Source organism: Aptenodytes patagonicus, chromosome 4, assembly GCF_965638725.1.
Source record: "Aptenodytes patagonicus chromosome 4, bAptPat1.pri.cur, whole genome shotgun sequence".
Classification (NCBI taxonomy): domain Eukaryota; kingdom Metazoa; phylum Chordata; class Aves; order Sphenisciformes; family Spheniscidae; genus Aptenodytes; species Aptenodytes patagonicus.
This window is the reverse complement of record NC_134952.1, coordinates 49,662,767-49,668,766: the sequence shown is the minus strand read 5'-3', so window position 1 is coordinate 49,668,766 and position 6,000 is coordinate 49,662,767.

The window sequence follows — 6,000 nt, the reverse complement described above, 5'->3', positions numbered from 1 at the left end:
GCTGGTCTAGGCAATGCACTCTTCAGCTGGCTTCCGAGATCTTTTTCTGTGAACACAACTACTCCCATTAATTTTTAGGAAAACTGGACTCTCAATCCAGAGCTGCAGCAAGACAACAGGACACTGTTAACAACTTAACTACCTTTGAGAGCCTTGAGCTTATAGATGAGGGCCAAATTTTTCAGCATCACAGGAACACAGGAATGAACTTGGCAATACCCGAAAGTCAGTTTAGCCCCTTACCATTCTCCACCAATGAGCAACAGTGAGCACTTAGGGACAGGGTATGGGTACAGGCAGAGTCTTAATATATTCCCAAAAATTTCCGTAAGCAACAATTCACAAACTTCCAGCTTTAAAGCTTTCATTCATTTCATCATGTTTAATACGCTTACCCTACGTGAACTTGTCTTACTCCTTTTTTAGCTTATCTGTCTGGCCTCCGAAAGGTTCTATGGCAAGATTAATTATGACATATGAAAAAGCACTTTATTTTAAATTGGCTGCCTGATGACTACGTTAGCTGTCCCTCCCCTTCTTGTACTACAGGGAACAATGAATAATCACTTTGTGTTCAGTTTTTCCACTTACAGTCCTACAACTCAGATATTCCTGATGCGGAAGTCAGAGTTTTTGCAGTTTCCAAAAATTTGTGCTGAAATTCTTCGGAAGGCGGCTCATTTGGCACCATTTTTCTAGTACCATGGCTGCCCTCAGAAATTTATTACACGTTACACCTCCCAGTCCAACAATATCATCCTGGAGTTTCTTTAGGCTTGAATACACCCAGCCTTGTCAGTTTGTTACTTTGAGTTTACTCATCTGTCCTAAAATGCCTTTTATTGACCCCTCAGTTTAGGACTAATGCGAGGCTCTAGTGCCTGTAGAAAAGAACCGGCTTACTTTGAAAACTTCTCTATCATTTTTGTGTTGAATATTGCTACAAAAAAACTTTTTTTTTTTCCCCTCTAGCCTAATTCCTCAAAAGGCCCTTCCTATATCATCTGTCAGTTCTCTCTCTGGCAAATGCCTGGCTTTTGATATATTTTAACAAGGCTTTTTTTTTTTTTTTTAATTATTAGCTTTTGTGTTAGCAAGGTGATCCTCTGAATCGATGTTAGCCTGCGTCCTTGGGGCTTTCTATGTAACTAGCTTATGCAGAGTGCTTGTGCTCCTTGTTTGGGTAAGAGATCCGCTTTTTGAAGGGTGGCACTTCCAGTAAGCCTTTGCCTTTGCCCCAGCTCGAGTCCTCCTGGGCTGAAGGAGCAGGAAGGCGGGCGGTGTCTCCTCAGCATCCAGTGTGGACACCAGCATCAAAACCTCCCAAATCGGTCACCAACTCCACACGGTGTGGACAGTGTTGCAGCATCTCCCGGATGCTGGGAAAAGGGAGGTGCAGAACTTCAAAATAAAAACAGCCGGCGTTGACAAACCTTCTTTTAAGATAACATACTCCCACCTAGTGGCTCTCTTCCATACAGGCAAATGCACTGTCTCCAGCAAATTGGGAAGTTAACTATGAAACTTGAATTTAAAGAACGGGTAAATCACATATTTACTAAGTCAACATAACTGCTCAAGTAGGTTTAGAAATGTTGATTTTGTATTCCTGGTTCACTGTTGTAACATCTAACCAGAAATCAGGAAGGAACAGTTAAACTGCGTTAACACTGATTTTCTATATAGTTGCCCACAACGTAGTGGTTCTTGTTTTAGTTTTTCATCGCAGTTTTGGTTGTGTCACTAGGCTTTGTAGGAAAGACAATAGCTAGATACAGAAAAGCATTTAAAAGTCATTCTGTTAGCTGTTCTTAATGAATACCATAAAAAACCCCAAAGATAAGTCATGGGATTCTAGGTGTGTATAATATACAAATATGTATAAATATGTGTATATATATAAATGAAAGAAACACACAAAACCACAAAAAAGGTTACATTGCTTCAGATTTTCTTAATTGTGTCTCCAAGCATAGAACTTTATCCTTAAAGCCTCAGGAAAAATACAAAGAAAATTACACAGAAGCATCGTAAGTTCTTTAACTATAATTGGTATTGACAGTCCAGAGTTTCCCGACTTAAAAGCTAGTTAGCAGCTCACAGCAGCTGGATTATAAATTAAAGGGATGTGGGCTTGATAAATCAATGCCTTTTAGGATTCCCAGAATTACCTGGAATTCAAAGCCAAGTATGAACAGCCTAAAGAAAGAGTGGAGTCCTTCCACTTTTCAAACTACAGTTAAGGTATTTTAAATATTTAAATCTAGAAAAAAGTAAAAATTAAATCTTGTTCTCCACTGTTGCACTCAATGTAATTTATTTCCAGAATTACTAAATATTCAAAAGGTAATGCGATATAAAAATCTTTAGCCTCCCTGGTAAACTTCCAGTTAATATCTAGGTGAGATCAGGTATGACCAAAGATTTACAGTTTGATGTCCGATGCCTGTTTGGTTCCGATGCTGAAACATGCTCTAAGACTTTCACAGAAGCTACCATAAATTCAAGTATTTTCTGTCAATATTTGCAGAGAAATAAAAAAACTGAGCAGTGACTGAGAGGAGACTGTCTCCGATCTTTCCGAGCCCTCTGGTGAGGACTAAGACACCAGCGGTGTGATGAAAGGAAGGCCACTCCGTAGCTCTTTGTGCTTCACGTCCATGTGGAAAGAAAACTTCAGTTTCACAGTTGTTGGGGCAGTAGCCACTTTCAGAAGCGCTAAAAACACCAAACCTCTCTAACTGCTGCTGTACGGACGTGCGGAGGATATACTGCCATTTCAGAATTCATTTAAAACGTCTGCCTAAAAAGCAGATGGGAAAGCATTCTGTAACGGTGGAGCATCAAAAGACCGCAGTACTGCAGGACAGGATTCTCCATCTCCCTTGGCCCTTCCCTCCATCCCGTCCTTTCTTCCCTTCTATTTCCTGACATTCACCTCTTCTTCCACCAACCCTTTGCGGTGTTACTTTTTTCAGCAATTCCCATCTGATCCTTCCCCCCGCGGGTTAGCTGTATTGCCAGAAAACAGCTGTTTCGCTCAGTGACTAAAGGTATGGCTTTGTCGCATAGGGTCCAGCTTTTTAGAATGAGATACAGAGGGAGCAGAAAGCAATAGTTCTGGAGGTAATGAGGGGAAAAACAAGCGAAGAGATTTTATACACGTCGTTATGCGCATTTTACGTCACTCTACACTCAGCAATATTGGCTTAAAGTTGATTTAATTCAGTTAACAGTGAAATTGTTGATATTCATATCTAAGTGAAGACAGAACATGCTTCAGGATCCATTTTTTCATATTCATTGCATATCTGCACGTTAAAATCATATGGCATGTGTGTCTCAAAGTGGTTTACAAAAAGAAGAAAGCAATTCTGTCTGATGTTTTCTCTGCAATTAATATTCTGTTCCCCCAAATGCTTATTCCAGCAATATCAGATTTTGTAATTTTATAATTAAAAAAGATTCCAACTCTTTTAAGGCAGAAAGCTGAACGAGAACAAACGGCACCTTTCAAGAAAAAAGACCCTTTAGGCACTGGGATGCCTTGTTAGGAGGATCCTACTGAACAGGCATTGCAGCTACTTGATAAAATGAAACCCAAAATAAAATGAACTGATTGACTGAAACGAAGTCTTTCTAGACAGCTTACTATAATCAGATTTACAATCATATTATGTCTAGGTTTTCTACAGAGACCTTTGTCTAAACTTCAAAGGACGTCTGCTTCCTTTTAAAGTATTTCCACTACCTACATATCAAACCTGTCAGAGTGCAGAAATACTACATACCCTCTTTTCCCGCTCCAGGCCATAGTAAAATTTACACTGACAAAAAAGCTTATGCTTCTATTAAAATATATTACAACTGCAGTAATAGCCCACTCCAGGAATATATATGCTGGGGCTTGCTAGCATTCCAATGAAACAGAAGTTAAAACATCAAGGACTTCTGTGTTACAGCTACCTAAAATAACTTAGAAGGAAAAGAAAAGCAACTGTCTGGTGCAGTGCTGTAAAATAAAACGTGTAAGAAAAAGGCCTCTTTCACATTTTCAAATTTAGCCAAAGGAATAAATGTCATAATCTTGGCAGGACTCTGCCTCATTCCTCATCCATCAGATTTGTGACAGTTTCAGAAAGACATTTCACGAGGAAACTAACTCAGTGTTAACAAGAACTGTATAAAGCTTTAGGGCAAATAGCATATTATTTGCAATTTAAAGTCATTTTCTAACCAGAATTTGTGCCAAATGCTTTTTGTAAATTAGGCTGTAGCTCTTGTAAAATAAGCCTAAAGTAAGTTTCCATTTATCAGGTTTAAAAGTTAAAACAGTTATGTACTAAGGTACTGATTCAGTAAAGCAGTAAAAAGCTAAATACTCTGATAAGTAACAAACATTGTTCTGGGCCTGATCTTCTTTCCCATCCCTTAGTAAATCTTCATTAAAAATAAGTGAATTAAAATATGGCATTAATTTGGATGAGTGGTATTCATATACGTATGGGGAGAGAGAAAGAAATTACAACTGTGAGAAACTGTCCCTTTGCTGTGAACAGTTGTCACTCCTAGAAATGGGAATTAAAATGTTAATTGCCCTTCTCCTTCTACCACACTTACCCAAACGATGGCTACTGATAAATGAGTAAGATATGTCTTTTGAGTGCACAACGCAATCAAGTACTATGTGAGAGAAGGGGAAGAAATTAAAACAAGGTGGAATTCACTGGGGGCAGTGCCTACCTGGAAGAGGAGAGAGGCTACAACTGTTCCAACTTGATAGAATTACACATTGTGATAAAGGTTAAAAGTAACTAAACCTAACTTTATAAAATGGGAGATTGACGGAAGGGTTTGCTTGGTGAGGATTCTGCTTGTTGTAATACAAGAAAAGCGATGTTTCAGAGAGTGCCAAGATGAATAAATAGTTTTGACTTAGCCGTGAGAAGCTTTCAGGTGTGCAAACTCTTTTCTGAAGACCTGAAGTTATCAGATATACTGCTTGATTTAATAAAAATATTGTATTCCCTTGTAAATCTTGTCTTATTAGAAAAGAAATAAAATATATTCAGCTCAGACTTTATCATGAGTCACAGCAAAATCCAGGACAAATACAGGTTAGAAATAGTTGTTCTTAGTAAAACCTAATTAAACTGAACAATTAGACTGCCAGAGAGAAAAAAGCAGCTAGCACCTGTGGGCCAGGGGGTAGTGAGGACTCTGATACCCAATTAGCATGGGGGGAACAAAGGAAGAAAAGGATCATTAATTTCTTTTACAGAGGCAGGGGCCATCGAGAAAACCAAATGAGTCTTTAGTTCCTACATCTGACTTTGGTATTTAATAAAAGATAATAACGTAGCTGTTGAATACTTTTTGGTTATTTTGATTTTCTCTTTTATTCATGTCATGTCATAAAGTGAAAAACCTGATGGCAAATTTGTATATTTTCCTTGAGACCATCTGCTGTTCAGTGCTGGAACGGGTTAACATTTCCAGCTGAGCAGCTGTTCAGCTCCTCTATCCTAGAGCAGCAAACAGTCATCTGTGCTCCAGAAATGGCTGTACGTGGTAACCCATCCACTAAGATGTCACTTACATGAAATACAAAGAAAATGCTGAGGAGTTGTGGTTTGTTTTTTGGGTTTTTTTTTTCACTTAGAAGAGATTGTCTGCATTCTTTCAGTACTTCCCACCAGCAGTAACAACTGAGACACATAGAGTTCTGTGCCAGGGAGTGAGCAGTCTCCAAGGTAACACGGACACTGAGCTGCAGTCAAAATGCCCCAAACTTTATTTAAATTAATATACCCCAAATTCATTCCTATTAGAGGCTTTGTGGCTGATTTAGATGTGGTCAAAAAACAAGCGGACACCTGAAATGAAAAGGTGGTGAAATTTAATCTTGAAGGCAATAGCTTTGGTACATTGGTCGTTCAGAACTTTTAAATGGAGACACGTCATTTGTAAAATACATGATTAGTTTATCATGCCTTTATT